This window comes from Vigna umbellata, chromosome 1, assembly GCF_029865625.1.
Source record: "Vigna umbellata cultivar VRB3 chromosome 1, Vumbellata_1.0, whole genome shotgun sequence".
NCBI classification, from domain to species: Eukaryota; Viridiplantae; Streptophyta; class Magnoliopsida; order Fabales; family Fabaceae; genus Vigna; species Vigna umbellata.
In genome coordinates, this window is record NC_142165.1 from 53808635 (window position 1) to 53827050 (window position 18416).

An 18416-nucleotide genomic window follows, 5' to 3' on the forward strand; every position below is an offset into this window, starting at 1 on the left:
ATTGTTTTAGGCCATATAAGGATTTGCAAAGACGACATACCAACCCAGAAGACTCCCCCTGAGCAACAAATCCTGGAGGTTGCTCCATATAAATCTCTTCTTGTAAATCTCCGTTAAGGAATGCATTTTTGACATCCAATTGATAAAGAGGCCATTATTGAAGAGTCGTCATGGCTATAAATAAACGAATAGATGCCATCTTTGCCACTAGAGAAAAAGTATCACCATAATCCAAACCAAAAATTTGAGTGTAACCTTTGGCCACAAGATGAGCTTTGAGGCGATCAATAGTTCCATCAGGACCAACTTTGATAGCAAAACCCACCTGCAACCAACAACAGATTTCCCAGACGATAATGGGACAAGCTCCCAAGTTCCACTATGCTGAAGAGCACTTAGTTCATCTAGCATGGCCTGACGCCAACCAGGAAAGGCAGGTATAAAAAGGTGAAGACAATCTATGATAACTTAAAGCAAGATAATGTGGAGAGGGATTACGGGTAGAACATATACCTTTTCGAAGGGCAATTGGAAGGGTAGACTTAATTGTTGGAGCCGGAGGAGACAAGGTAGTTGGCACTTCAATTGAGTCACTTAGTGGTTGTTGAGAAAAACTTGGTGAACTAGGCACAATTGAAGGATCACAAACAACAAGAATATTGATAGTATTAGAAGGAGACATATCAGAAGAAGAATGATCATTAAAATAAAAGGAAGACTCATTGAAGGTGACATCTCAGATATAAAATAACGATCAAGAGAAGGAGAAAAACACTTGTATCCTTTCTTTGATTTAGTAAAGCCTAAAAAAACACATTTGTGTGATCGAGGAGCTAACTTATCAAGACCAGGACCAAAATTATGAACAAAACATGTAGACCCAAAAACTTTTAGAGGTAATGGGTGAAGAGGTTCTTGAGGAAATAAGATAGAATGAGGTATTTTATTTTCTAAAACAGAAGAGAGCATGTGATTAATGAGATAACAAGCAGTAAGAACATCATCACCCCAAAAATATTGAGGAATGTTACCATGAATTAAAAGAGTACGAGTTGTTTCAATAAGATGTCTATTTTTACGCTCAGCCACCCTATTTTGTTTTGGTGTATAAGCACATGAAGTTTGGTGGAGAATACCATGAGAAGCCATAAATTGTTGAAAAGAATGGGAAAGATATTCACGACCATTATCACTACGCAAATTTTGAATAGAAACACCAAACTGAGTTTTAATTTCATTATAAAAAGTTTGAAAATGATACAATATATCAAAACGATTTTTTATTAAAAACAACCAAGTACATCTAGAATAATCATCAATAAAGGTAACGAAATATTGAAAACCTAAATTAGACTTAACATGACTAGGTCCCCAAATGTCAGAATGAACTAAGGCAAAAGGAGACGAAGCACGTTATGAGACACTATGAGGAAAGGAACTACGAATATGTTTTCCTAATTGACACGACTCACAGACCAAATTGGACAACTTGGATAAGCTAGGAACAAGTTATTGTAGTTTGGCAAGATTGGGATGACCGAACTGAGCATGAAGAAGAGATGGAGACTCAATAACTACCCCAATATGTGTAGTGGGGCGAAGATGATAAAGACCATGAGACTCACATCCGGTGCCAATCACCTGTCTCGAACTCCGGTCCTGTAAACAAACATAATCTTTGTCAAAAGAAATATCACAATCAAGAGAACGAGTTAAACGATTGATAGATAATAAGTTAGCGGAGACCCAGGGACATAAAGAACATTATCAATGGATAAAAAAGGAAAAATTTTAACAGTCCCAACACCATGAGCTAAAACTCTAGATAAGGTAAAGGATTCGGAGAGGACAAAGAGGAAAACAAAGTTTTGTTACCAGTAATGTGATCTGTGGCTCCCGAGTCAAGAACCCAAGAGTCAAAAGAAGAAGATGGACTCGGACCAATAAAAGATGTACCTGTATGTGCTACAGATGCAGTGGAACTAGAAGCTTGTTGATCCTTATACCATTTGAGAAATTTACTGAAAATAACAGAGTCACCACTAATATCAGATGAAGGAGGATCCCCAATAGGTGATTGTGACGAAGAAGTAGTCTAAACAATTGCAACATATCTAGGAGGGCGACCATATAATGCATAACACATGTCAATTGTGTGGCCTACCTTGCCACAATGGTTACACTTGAGACGTCCTTTTCCTGGTTTGTGAGAGTGATTGCGGTCATGACGTTGAGATGCCAACGTAGAGGAAACATATGTATCATTGATGGGTTTACTAGGTACACGCAAAAGATTGGAACAAGTAGAAGTCAAAGTGGGAACAACAGGTGAACCCAAAATCTGATCACGAACATGAGAATACTCATCAGCAAGGTCGTGCAATGTTAGCAGCATGAAAAACTTTGACCGTTGCTCTATTTCTTTGGCAGGAGTAGAAGCAGGAGGCAATAATTCATTAAACTCATGAAAAGAGCATGAATTTTACTCATATAATCAGTGGTGTATAATAATTTAGCGTGTTCCCAGATTTCAAAACATGTTTCGTAGGAACAAAAAATTTGTTTTAAAGAGGAATGAAGGGTACCCTTGAGAACAATGCACAACTGAGCATCAACTTTCAACCAATGGGTAACTGCAGCGGAATCAAAAGTTGTCACATTCTAAGTAATATGATCAAGATACCCTTGACTCTTAAGCCAAAGTTTAACGTCTGATGCCCAAGTCGCATAATTAGTACCATCTAACTTATCAATAGATAAATGCACATTGACATAGTTAGCATATATGGACGGGTTAGAAGCCATGAACAAGCAAGAGAGTACAAAACCTACAACTCAAAAGAGGCCCAATCAAGGTGGTCGGCGATGGAGACAACGACACTAACGTCGGCGACGACAACTCTAACAGCGACGACGGTTGTAGTGGACAGGACCAACGAACAAAAAACCTTATGCTCTGGTACCATGTTGAATATAGTGAAAAAATATATTTGGGATTAATCTCCCTTGTGTTAAATACACACATAGGGTTCTCTATTTATAATAGAAGAAATATGGGCTAAGCCCAAAATACAAATAAAAAATAATAACAAACTAACTAAAAGATAAAAGATAATATATCTAACAGTAACATTAAGTACTATATTACACTTTTGTTTCCTCTTTATCTCATCACGAGAGAAAACAAAAGTGATACTAAGACTTTCTAGTGTTGTTGAGACAATTATCTACATCACTCTCAATGGAAAATTTAGGTACTTCTATGTTCTATTTTCATCATAAATTAGTGTTTGCGTTCATTAGGGATTAACACATAATTTTGCTATGCATTTTAGATCTATATGGATAAAAGCATGTGGTTAGATACAATTATTATTCGATAGAAAATTCCTTCATTAATTTTTCTTGCATTTCATACTATATTTGTCTACCTAACCTTTGTTACACAATAACTAATGCCACCACAAAAGTCTTCCCTTAGAAATTGCCCCACTAAAAATCAAACTCATGGTTTTGACTCTGATACCAATTGTTAGATCAGATGCTTACTACTCGATTAATAGCAACAACTGCTACTAAGAACACTTTACGTAAGAAGGTTGTAGTCCAAGCATCATAATTTGATTATGACTTCATCCACCTAGCTTTTATAATGAGACAATATATCCAATCCAAAAAGTTGATATGCTTAACATTTATATTTGCGTATACAAGATCATAATGAACTTAAGTTGGTGTCACAAGTGGTGAAAGATGAATAAATAAAGAGGTACCACACCACTGCATAGAAGTTGGTTGAGGTACTTTGGCTAGATTGCGAGATGTATCTATAAATGTTAGACATTATAGAGAGGGACATGTGTGTTTGAGCTACTTGCAAGAGGTGTACAATGTGGAAACAAACTATTGACCTTCACGACTCAAACTTATTTGTTACATCTTGTATATTGTACAATATTTTTACACCTTAATTAATATATTTTAGACACAAACACCAATGAGATATGAGTCCAACCATATAAGGGATTGACATCACTTTCTACCCAAAACCTTAAGGCAATGGGTTAACGGGTCTTTCATCTTTATATGTGCTCTACTTTGTCATTTATATACAATATGGGACTCACCCTTCCACATTGGTACATTTCTCCTCTAGCAAAAACATTCCCAACCAACCACAACCACGAGTAGTCCTTCGTACCACCGTTCATCTTAACGGGACTCGCTTACCTGGAATCCTTCGCTAGGAAGACTTTCGATATAGGGACCATTATACTCGTCTAAGTCGGTCACCAAGACAAATCATCGGCTCTGATACCACTGTTGGGTCTATCGAGGAGGAGGTTCATCAGGAAGACACAAACACCAATGAGATATGAACTCAACCATATAAGGGATTGACACCGCTCTCTACCCAAAACCTTAAGAGAATGGGTTAATGGGTCTTTCACCTTTATATAGTGCTCTACTTTCTCATTTCTATCCAATGTGGGACTTGGAATCACACTTGGATTCCTAGCAATCTCCCCTTCAAGGGTGAGTCCCTTCCACATCCACGAGTAGCCCTTCGTACCGTCATTCATCTTAACGGGACTCGCTTACCTAGAACCCTTTGCCAAGAAGACTTTCGATATAGGGACCATTATACTCGTCTAAGTTGGTCACCAAGACAAATCATCGGCTCTGATACCACTGTTGGGTCTATCGAGGAGGAGGTTCATCGGGAAGACACAAACACCAATGAGATATGAACTCAACCATATAAGGGATTAACACCACTCTCTACTCAAAACCTTAAGGCAATGGGCTAAGGAGTCTTTCGTCTTTATATAATGTTCTACTTTCTCATTTCTATCCAATGTGAGACTTGGACTCATACTTGAATTCCTAACTAATAGCACCTACAAGATATTATTAGTAACATTAAAATCATTTATGAGTAGTTTCATATGCTAGTTTTGCAACCATCTTTCAAAATAACTCGCACAAATACAAATAAGACATCATTCAAAGTATACGTAAAATTAGATGAAAAAGAATTATTACCAAAAAATAATTATCAATCCAAATGATATAATACAAATGGGTATTGGTGTATATCCATTATTAGGTTTGGTTGTTCTCAATCTATCTTGTTAGTTCTTGGTAATTCTGGAAAGACTTTTGATATATGCAATAGGGTTTTGCGTGTTTGGATAATCTTCTTGTAGGATTCAAGAAGTGTGTTTATAATAGTTTGGGTGTTGCTCCCTCCACCACCCCATGTGCTTCTGCACCTCCTCATTATTTTCTTTTATTCCAAAAATACTTTACACATCCTCACTATTTTCTTTTATTCCAAAAATACTCTACACCTCCTCACTATTTTCTTTTATTCCAAAAATACCTTCCACCTCCCCACTATTCTCAACCATCTTTCTCTTTCTCTTTCTCCATTAATGGAGCATTCATATGGCTTAGATTTAAACTTGATATATTGCAAAATATAAAATTCAGAGGAAACTTCAATATTAGTGCTTCTACCACTTTCATTTTATAAACTTAAAAGTTAGATGCAAATACAAAATAATAAACATAATAATATTAATAGTAAATAATATATTATTATTATTATATACTAACTTTATAATGACGAAAGAACTAAATAAATTCTAAATTTTTAACAAATAATTTTTATTTTATATTTTAAGTATTTAATAATATTTTTATATTATTTATCTAATAAATTAAATACTTTATTCAAGTTATTTGAGTCAAATATGTCGGTAAGTTAAAACATAATCTAATGTTAAAAATTATAGATATTAAATGTAAAAAAAAACACACACACACACACATATATATATATATATAAACATTTTTCTAGAAATTTAGAACAAAATTTTATCATTTATTAAGTAATTTGAAGAAAAAATATATATTAAACAGTGAAAATAAGATTGAATCAAACTTATTTAAAGGAAAGTGTAAATAAAATTTTGCAATATATCACAAGTTTAAATTTGAGCAATGTAAATGCTTCATTAATGTGGAGAGAGAAAGAGAAAGATTGTTGAATATAGTGGGGAGGTGTAGGGTATTTTTGGAATAAAAGAAAATAGTTGGGAGGTGTAGAGTATTTTTGGAATAAAAAAAATAGTGAGGAAGTGCAAAAACACTTGGGATGGTGGAAGGACCCTAATATAAATAACACATTGTACTAGTTATGTTAATTAAGTTCATTAATTAAAACATTTGTTATTTGTTGGCGTATTTGATTGACTTGTCTGCCTACATAACTTTTACTTGATATAAAGAATTACTACTTCGAAAAAAGAAAAAAAGACGAGTACTCCAAAAAAAGAACGAATACCTTTAAAGTATAAAACTTAAAGTGCTCACAACAATTTATTTGACCATGTAAGAAAAAAATATTTGATGGGTCCAAAGAACTTAAGTGCCAACTTTCCTAATTTGATACCTCCTTCCAATACCATTGTAAAGTGAAAGTCTAAGAAACACACGATCTCTAAGGATATTCAATGTTGATATACACAAGACTTTTGTTAGCTGAAAGGGGTTTTCATTTTTCTCGTATTAACATGTCCTTCTTATAGGTCTATTGTAATAAGTATGATCCAATTAGTAGGTTTTTCCTCTTCCAATACCTGTGTAAAGGTGTTCACGTAAAACATCATAACACGTCATTCCAATATTGGCTCAGTAACTCTATCAGAGACCAAATTTCATTTTAATTGTCCAAGCAATGGAACATACAAATTCTCTAATAATTAATTATTTTTTAAAGATTTTTCATCTCTATATGGGTTAAATTATTGAATTCTAAACTTTGTAAACAAAAAGATAACAATTTTATAAAAATATTATTTTTAATAATTAGCTTGTTGACTTTTTTCACTCTAATTTTTTAATTCTCTCTTACTTTTTTTTTTTTTACTTAGCTTTTAGTATTTAGTAGGTCTTGAGCTATCTTCTATTGTTTCTTTATTTTTCTTCTCTTTCCCTTTTCCATATCTTTCTTTTGTTCTACTTTTTTTTCTTTTGTCCCTTATTTTCTACCATTGTTAAAATAAATCTAAACACACAACCCAATGAGTTTAAACTAGGCTAAAGATGAAATAAATTTTACAATAAATCACAAAATTATACCCAATGCAAATCTCTCTATTTGGATAAGCTTAATCACCAATTCACCGAAAAATAAGAGAAATTCACCCAGTTATAAAGATAATCTTAAATTAAATTTCAATTCTTTAATTAGTTATATATACATATATATATATATATATATATATATATATATACATATATATATATATATATAATATACGAAAAATTGGAAAACTTAAAATTAATGAAAAAATAATAATGTTAAAACTTGGAAATTTTGGAGTTGACGAGAAATTTAGTAAATTAGTATGATATTTTTATTATTTAATTCATTATGTATTAAGTATTACGTTAAATCTTTAATATTTAATTATGATTTTATTATTTTTATATATTATGTTTCATTAAATATACAAAAAGGTTAAAAGTAGAATTTTTAATTGGTTGACGCAAAATTTTTATTTTGATACCTCGACTAAACGACTTTAATATACTGTCACGATATGCAAAGCAATAAGCTATTGATTTTGATTGTCGAACCAAAATTGTAAAAAATATGTAGTTTAACACGCTGACTTGATAACTTAAAAGGTCGGACCTTGAAAATTATAGAATAAATAAAGCCAAGACAATTTAATCTGACCCAACATAGTTGAATTTTAGAAAAAGTATCAAATAAAAAGTGATTAAATTTAAAGAAACGATTATTTAAAGAGTAAACTTGATAAAGTAATTATTTTAATTTAAAAAACTATATAAGAGATAAAATTAAAAAAAAAAACAAAAATAAAAAATCCATTGATTTATTTATATACAAGATGTTATAAATAAAGGAAATCTATGTTATATAAAGAAAAAGAGTATTGTTAGATTGACTAGCATTCTTTAATCTTTGTTATAAAGTGATAGAAATTAATATTTAATTTTTAAATATAATTATATTATTTCCTTAGACTAAAGATTCAATCCAACAATTTAATTGATATTCGGTAATAATATATGATGAAATTAGTAGTAACAGTTAACATGTGAGAAAGAGAGAGAAATGATTAATAGTGAAAATGTATTCCATTAATTATGAAATGAAAAGTATATATGTGTATTTCATTTGACACATTTATTAATGAAAGATGATTAATGATGGAATTAAGCTAATCACAAATGCACATGCACCGGCGAGGGATGATGCCTTGACATTCGCCGCCGGGATGACCTTCACTCGCACACTGCATATTGTAGTTGTCACTCTGAAAGCACGCTCCTTTGAAATGTGCACTTGGTGTATAACAATCTGCCTCTGCTCTCTCCACACATACATCTGATTTATTAACACGATATTAATATTATTATTATTATTTAAGATAAATCACCAAAAATATATCCAATGATTAAACCTTATAATTATACCATAATATATATATATATATATATATATATATATATATATATATATATATATATATATACTTACCAGCAGTTAAACGAGAAGGAAAAAGAACATAATTCCTAGGGTTTTTCTCTCCATTGCAACGCAAATTGTTGAAATTCTCGCTAATTCAAAGTTTAGAGTATCTTTGTCTTTGTAGCTATTTCTCTAAAGCTGCTTCTTTATATATAATATGAGAGTTTGGCTCATGCAGAGGTTGTTTAATGCAATGGGGCTACGTATGTTCAGAAGGTAATTGGAGAGAAAAATCATCACTCCCACATTAATGTATAATATGTTTCTTAATTGATATAATAAATAAAATAATAAGTTATTTTTGACATTCATTGGTTCACATTTCATATTCAAATAACTTTACTCTTTCCGTCTCTATTTAATTTAATGTAATAACCTTTTAATTATAGTATTATTCGTTAATTGAAAGTCACCGAAGATTACTTAAGTATTATTTATTGACTAAATGTCATTTGCGATTTACGATAAGTTTTTTAAGTAAAAACTATTGATAATTAAATGTAATTTAAAAGTTTTTAATAAATTTTAAATTAAACGTGATTTATTAATAAAATGTCACTTACTATTTGTGATCTTTTTTAAATTAAAAATTAATTATTAATTAAACGTCACTTAATATTTATGATAATTTTAAATAAATATTAATTATATTTATTACTTAAAATTTACCATAATATACCAAAATTATATATATATATATATATATATATATATATATAGATATATAGATAGATAGATTTATTTATTATAGATGTGATTATTGAACCTATAATTTTACTTTTTTAAACAAAACAAAACATTTTCACTAGAAGAATTAACTTTTTAACAATTTAGTTAATATAAAATATAATTATACGCATAAAAAGATCAAACTACTCTATTTTAGATCAAATATACATCAATGATACAAAGTAGACTACATACAAACATCTTTTAGAAAGATATGTTTAACATTTCTCGTCAAAGTCTAACAATTTACACATAAATACTTTATATATCTACAAATATCATCTTCATGTGAAAAGGTGAATGCATTGTACAAAAGTTGTACATCAATGTCATGGTCTAATGTGTTTGACAATTTTCCCTCAATTTTTCACCGCTTGATATCTTATTATATATATGATTTAGACCGTCATTGAAAAAATTTTCTCCTTTAGGTTTTGTGTTCAATAATTTAAATAAATAATTATATAATTGTATAGATGTTACATTTTAATTTCATGAGTTATAGTGGATATGTTAATAAAATTTTCTCACTTCTTACTATCAATATTAAATATTCAATGGAAAAGTTGACTGAATTGTAAAAACATGATAAGATTATATTAGGTTCTATTATAGGATACTAGCTATATTTTTAGGTTAGGACGAGGTTTACTTCTAGGTTATAGGAAGGTTTACATTGTTGACAAAAAAAAGTTTTTGGACTTTTTGCTTCAATAAAGTTAATTTTGATGATGATAAGTACAAAAATGAAATAGAAGTAAAAAGTAAATTAAAAGATCTAAATTTCTTTTGTAATATGTTGAATATCTTAAGTTTAGTTTGTAATATGTTGTAATATCTTAAGTTTAGTTTTAGTATGTAACAACATAATCTCATTTAAAAAGAAAACTACTTTTCTCTAAAATACAAGTTTGGAGTCATCATTTGTTATAACCGGTAAAAAATACTAACTATAAAAGAACAATAAAGATTGACATTGCTCCTAGGTATTCTCTAAAAAAATCAAGATTAGGTAGTTTTTTAAAAAGATTATTTGTTTAAAAATGTTGATGTTTTTTAGTTTTCAAAGATTTTGTATTTTTTGGTATTTCTTTTACATAGTACTCATATATTTAAAACATTATTTAATCATTTTGAAAAAAAAAGAAGGATATCACGCTTATCTCCACCTTTTAAAATGTAAAAAAGAAAACTTTCTTTTTCTTATTTTCTAAACGTATTTCTTTCCAAATTTTAATTTCTAAGAATTTTATAATTATTTTTAGTATTTATTTGAATTATTTAAAAATGAGTGTACATAATGTGAGTGGTCACACAATAATTTTTTTATTTGAAATTGTTTATTTAACTTTTTTATATTTTTTGAAGAAAAAAAATTGAAAATGGGTGTCATAACATACAAGATCGAACCAACACCAAAATAAATAAGGAAAAAAATATTCTTTTTATAATTTTTAAAAGGTTTAATACATATTTTAGTCCTTCGAATAAGGACGTTTGTTCAAAGTTATCCTAAATTTTAAAAAAGTTCAAAGTTGTCCCATATTTTGTAAAAACAGTTAGAGTTGATTTTTTTTTCTTATGGCGTTAAAAAGCTAACGGCGTAATGATGTGGCTGTTGTGACCTATATAATTTTTTATTACGTGGCAACTGTGACCCAATTGATGTATAGACGTTATTGTAAAAGAAAAGGAGGGTACCCAAGAACCAAGGAGCAACGTCAACACCAACCCCTGCGTCGTTGCGATGCAACCAAAGACATCGTCAGCGTCGTAATTGACATCGCTGTCGGAGACGCTCCCATCACGTTCTTCTTCTTTGTGTCGCCGTCGGTGGACTTCTTTTTAGCTGGACAATACACCAAATTACCTCACACCTATAAACTTAGTTTTAGCTTAAGCAAAAAGGTTCTCGTGCATATCTCGCCTAGGCGAGAAGGTTTAGCTTAGGCGAAAATAGTGTCAGCATACCACGCAAGGACCTCTTAAATGGCGTTTTTCCAATTTGACGGTAAGCCTCTATTTGTTTCAAGTTTTCAAAAATAAGGACCCAATTGAGATACTGAATAAGTAGGGGACCTATTTGAGATTCTGAACGAAAAAATGGACCTACCGAAACAATTAAACCTAATTTTGAACGTGAAAGACTTTGAAACACTTTCATCTCTTGTAGCTTTAAAAAAGGTGCTTTCTTTCTTAAATTTTTTTACTGTGATCATAATATTCAGTTTATTTTAGTATTTGGTTAATCTCTCTTGTAAAATAAATTAACAACTAGATAAACGATATTTTGATCTGACCTTCTCTTGTCCTATTCTCTTTATTTATCTGCTATTATATTAAAGTAATCATAGTTACTGGTAAGTCAAATTTTAAAATAGAAGCATAAATTTTATTAAGAAATCGATTAACATTTTGATTTTGTTCAAACATGATTATTTTGTTGTGTGATTCTAACATACATTAAGCAGTAGGAACTAAGTCTTTTCTTAGCTTAGCTTATCACTCTTAAATAAAAGGATTATCACTCGGATGGTCAACAAGAACCATTGAATCTTTGGAAAATAGTTCAGAATTTTTTTGTTAGAGAATTTTGGGAGTTCGATGTCTTATGAGATTCTTTAAGAAGGAAAGTGTAGAATAACTTTGGACTCGTTTGAGGCTAGTGAAAATTTGATATTAAATCACTAAAAGTTTCAACAAGTAAGAAAGAATTAAAATTTATTTGAAAAAAAATAAAAACAACTCAAAGAAGACAAAAAAAAAGTTATACTGACCAAACAAAGGCCACCTCTTAAATTTCGAGAGGATCATGTTAAATCAAATTTTATTAGTTAAATCATTTTTAACTTTATCCATTTTAAAACATAAATAAAATAAATTTATTTTATAAGATAAAATACTTCATGAAAGTTGGTTCACAAATAGCCTATTCCTAATAGGATGTCATACAAATTTGTTAAATTAATCTTTGAAATTTTAGATTCGTAAAAAACACTTTTCTATAGGTAGTAAAACAAGTGGATCCACCGTTATTGGTCCGCCAAAACAAGGTATGGAACCTGTAATCACAAACGAAACTAAAAATCTTATTTCATCGACAAATTAACAGGTCCATTTATAGATTTTTTTAAAGTTTTAATTAATTAATTAATGTCTAGATGATAACTTAAAATAATTATTACTTTTATTTACTAAATTGTTTTATTATAGTTAATAATAAAATTCTAAATTATAAGCATTAATAACTTAAGTTATCATTACATATTTATATTTTAAAAATACTACAGTACAAAAAATTAGTTTATATTTTAATTTATAATTTAAAAAAACAAAAAATTAGTCAATTCATCTTTCTCCATCAATCACCTGAACTATTTAAATAACATCACATTAATTATTAACAAAATTAAAAATAAGATTTAATTATATTTGGGTCTTTATTTATTTGGACCCTATTTATTTTTGACTTATTTAAATTTTAACATTTATTAAATAAAATAAATGTGAAATTTGAAGTTAACTTCAATGGAAAGTAATCACACGTTAGTCCAATAAAAATCTTAATTAGTAAATTTTATTTTATATATATATATATATATATATATATATATATATATATATTCTGATTCAATTGAGTTTTTATATTTTTTACACGAAAATAATATGATCTTTTTTGCACTCAGTTGTCCTCCATGAATTTTGAAACGAATCCAAAATCCACAATTAGGTTCATGTGTCTTTCTTTATCCTTATTTGACAATAAAGTAGATAAAGACAAATATCTTGAATCTATGATTTTAGTTTTGAACAAGGTAATCTCAATGAAATTGTATCATCAACAAAGAAGGGTTGGAAAGCGAAAAAAGGATTTGGACTCACATGTGGTCATTATAAGATAAAATATCTCGGCCTACGTACCACTATCAATATGGGGAATCGAGTATATCTCAACCTATGGAGCTATTGTACATCATGTTCATAAGATGGGTAAGGGCCATTTGATCTAAAGTTGATGATATCCCTATAAAGAACACTAGTCCTATTTTCAATTATAATCACAAGGACACAAGACTCTTGTTACACTTTGTTTACTTGAAGCCTGCTTAAGGCCTGATATATCTAGACAAAGCTAACTTGGTAACTCTGGGATATAAGGTCAGGTACATCTTAATCATATATTGACTATCTCGACGAAGCCCATAATGGAAGGCTAGATTCCATAAGGTAGTAATTTGTTCATTCAACATTATGACAATTACAATAGAGTATTTATTACCATTTACGAAGGGTTTTAAATGTTCCTAAAGGTAACTAATGAGAGTAAGTATATAAAGGAAGCCAAGTTTCAAGTAAAGGTAACTTAATCTTTCTACTATCATTAAAGTTATCATATACTTCCCTATTATTGATTTGAACATTAGAGTGCTTGCATGACATCACAATTTATGAGACAAAGTACATCTTAACTAGCAACCTAGAAATAACACCATACCTTGCAGGAGAAATTGGTTCCATACGAAAACAAACTCAATTGAGTCTCTATATTGTTTAACTAAAGACAATGTGGTTTCTTTCGTGAAATTAGTGTCAACATCATTAATAATGACCACATGTGAGTCCAAACCCTTTTCTCGCTTTCCAACCCTTCTTTGTTGACGATTCAATTTTATCAAGATTACCTCGTTCAAAACTAAGATCATAGATTCAAGATATTTGGTTTGTCTACTTTATTTTCAAAGAAGGATAAAGAAGGACACATGAACCTAATTATGGATTTTGGGTTCGTTCCAAAATTCATGGATGACAACTAACTGCAAAAGAGACCATATGATCTTCATGTAAAAAATACAAAGACTCAATTAATTTAGAAGAAATATATATAAAAGACAAAAATTATGAATTAAGATTTTTATTGGACTAACATGTTATTATTAGTTTCCATTTAAGATAATTTCAATTTAACATAATGAAAAGTTATTTCATAAATGTTAAAATTAAAATAAATAAAGAACCAAATATAATTAAACCTTATTTTTAATTTGCTAACAATTGATATGATGTTATTTAAATACTTCAGTTGAGGGTCAATGATGGAGAAAGATGGATTGACTAATCTTTTTGTATTTTTAAATTATAATTTAAAATAAAAAATAATTTTTTATACTATCTTATTTTTAAAATATAAATATGTAATGATAATTTATGTTATTAATGCTTATAATTTAAAATTTTATTATTAACTATAATAAAATAGTTTAGTATATAAAAGTAATAATTATTTTAAGTTATCATCCAGACATTAATTAATTAAAACTTTAAAAAATCTATACAATACGTGAATCGACCTGTTAATTTGTCATTTGTCCTTTGACAGGATGAAATAAGATTTTTAGTTTCAGTTACTTTCAATTAATGAATAATTCTATACTCAAAATGTTATTACATTAAATAGAAACGGAAGGAGTAAAGTTATTTGAATATGAAATGCAACCAAAATGTCAAAAATAACTTATTATTTTATTTATTATATCAATTAAGAAACATATTATACATTAACGTGGGAGAGATGATTTTTCTCTACAGTTACTTGTTTGATCAATTAACCTTTGTCAACACATGTAGCCCCATTCCATTAAACAACCTTTGCACAAGCCAAACTCTGATATTATATAAAGAAGCAGCTTCAGAAAAGTAGCTACAAAGATAAAGATACTCTAAACTCTGAATTAGCGAGAATTTCAACAATTTGCGTTGCAATGGAGAGAAAAACCCTAGGAATTATGTTCTTTTTCCTCCTCGTCTTAACTGCTGGTAAGTATATATATATATATATATATATATATATATATATGTATATGTATATATATATATATATATATATATATATATATATGTATATGTATATATATATATATATATATATATATATATTATGGCATAATTATAAGGTTTAATCATTGGATATATTTTTGGTGATTTATCTTAAATAAAAATATTAATATTGTGTTAATGAATCAGATGTATGTGTAAAGAGAGTAGAGGCAGATTGTTATACACCAAGTGCACATTTCAAAGGAGCGTGCTTTCAGAGTGACAACTGCAATTATCAGTGTACGAGAGAAGGTCATCCCGGCGGCGAATGTCAAGGCTTTATCCCTCGCCGCTGCATGTGTATTTGTGATTAACTTAATTCCATCATTAATCATCTTTCATTAATAAATATGTCAGATGAAATACACATATACTTTTCATTTCATATTAATCAAATACATTTTCACTATTAATCATTTCTCCCTCTTTCTCTCATCTTAACTCTTAATGCTACAATATCTTTATTTAGAGGTAGAAGAGCACAACATCTAATTACACATGCTAATTAACTTTAGGGTTAAATATGTTTTTGGTCCCTTAACTTTCAGCGAAAATTGGAATTAGTCCCTCTTCAAAAGTTTGGACTAATTTAGTCCTCAAACTTTATAAATATGTGAATTTAGTCCTTTTAACCAAATTTTGTTAACATTATTTGATGTTTCAAATGCATTTCTCAGTAAACATTGAAGCAAAAATGTGTCAAACGGTGTAAACAATTCAAATGCTATCATGAAACGCACTTGAAACATCAAATAAACCTAACAAAATTTAGTTAAAAGGACTAAATTCACACATTTCTAAAGTTTGGGAACTAAATTAGACCAAAGTTTTGAAGAGGGACTAATTCCAATTTTCGCTGAAAGTTAAGGGACCAAAAACATATTTAACCCTTAACTTTATTTCAAATTGACTCTTAAAGACCCTTATTTATAGAAAATGTCATGTCTCGTCACATTCACAAATTCAAAAATAAATATATCTCGATTTACGAGGATAACACATTGTGGTATAAATGCCCATGGACATCTGGACTCTTTTGTTTGACATCATCTCAACACATATGATCAAATACCAACATCACACACAAGATCCAATATATTTCGGCCTACGTACCACTACCAATATGGGGAATCGAGTATATCTCAACCTATGGAGCTATTGTACATCATGTTCATAAGATGGGTAAGGGCCATTTGATCTAAAGTCGATGATATCCCTCTAAAGAGCACTAGTCCTATTTTATTTTTTATTATAATCACAAGGGCACAAGACTTTTGTTACACTTTGTTTACTTGAAGCCTCAAGGGCTAATGTATTGTTTAGGGCTTGATATATCTAGACCAAGCTAACTTGGTGTATCTGGGATATAAAGCCAGGTACATCTTAGTCATGGGTGTTGCTCCCTCCACCACCACCTCTTGCTCCCTCCACCTCCTCATTCCTGTTTTATCCCTCCTTCCATTTTTCTATTCTTGTTTTACCCTTCACTACAATTTTATTTTTAGGATTAATATTTTTTATCTTCTACCCACTCCAATCCCCTACATGAATGCGATGGTCTAGTTTATGCTTAACCAACAAGCATTTGTTATTGACAGTTATGTTGTTTCTCTCTCTCTTCGATCTCATCACCCAAACAACAAAACCATTTTAATGGTGGACCCATGTTTCTATGTTTCATTTTCTTTTGTCTCTCTATTTTTTATGCTTCTTTCCGTTGTTGTATCTTTTGAACTTTCTGATTATTTATTTTACCCACACCAACGTACGAAGAGTTAAGCAATCTCACGTAAAAAAATATTGATACATGAGGAAGAAATATATGTCACAATGTGTTAAAAAAATTATTATGGAGGATAGTTAATTTTATAAGAAGGTTGAAACATTTTATATAATCATTTAAATAAAAAATTAAAATATTGAAATTTTAAAACTTTAAGAGAGGAATTTGATCATTTAAATTTAGAAAGTTTTAAATTATAATTAAATAGTAAGAATTTTGAACTTTTGAAATTTTTTTAATTAATTCATGTATACATTTTTCATTTTTTTTTATTTCGTTATCGTTTTGAAATTGAGATACAGATACTTTAACACATTTTACTAACAATGATGAATATTTCTCTCATGTTAACAATCGATTGTGGTTAATTTTCAGATTTATTTTGCAATCATTTTTTTTACCAACATTAATGATATATGCTTCCATTGATGTCATTTGGAATTTTTTATCAATGTCAATAAAATTATTTTTTTATGATGTTAGTCATAAAATATTCATTATTGTTAGTCATAAAATATTCATTATTGTTTGAAACCGCTGCACTGTCGAATGACCACCGAAAACACCCCGCATCGCCCCACCACGAAAAGCCACACCACCACACCACAAAATCAAATGAATATAGAGACAGGAATATGAAGAAGAACCAAACGGATATGGAGAAGAGAAGTAAGAGTTGGGAGATGAGAAGAAACGGATCCGATGAGAGTTGGAGGGGGTGAGAATTTGGAAAGAGAGAAAGTGAGACTTGGAAGAGTGTGGGGGGGGGGTGGGTGTTGCGCAAGTGAAAATGGGTGAGTAAAAATAGGTAGAAATTTAGGGTTTCAAAATAAAGTAAATAAATAGGGTTAAAAGTAAAAAAGGCTACTTTTGTAATTAAAAAAATTGTAGAGGGTTGGGGAGGTGGAGGGAGCAAGGGGTGGTGGTGGAGGGAGCAACATCCCTTAGTCATATATTAACAATCTCAATAACAGCCTATTATGCAAGGCTAGATTCCATAACGTAGTAATTTGTCCGTTCAACATTATGACAATTACAATAGAGTATTTATTAGCATTTATGAAGAGTTTTCAATGTTTCTAAAGGTAACTAATGAGAGTCAAGTATATAAAGGAGGCCTAGTTTCAAGTAAAGGTAATTTAATCTTTCTATTATCATTAAAGTTATCATATACTTCCCTATCATTGACTACGTTAGAGTACTTGCATATACCCTCGTGTGGTTCATTATAACCATATTATTAGACAAGGACATCCCAATTTATGAGACAAAGTACATCTCAATTAGCAACCTAGGAGTAACACCATACCTTGTAGGAGAAATTGGTTCCATACGAAAACAAACTCAAATGAGTCTCTATATTGTTTAAATAAAGACAATATGGTTTCTTTCGTGAAATTAGTATTAACATCGTTAATAATGACCACATGTGAGTCCAAATCCTTTTCTCGCTTTCCA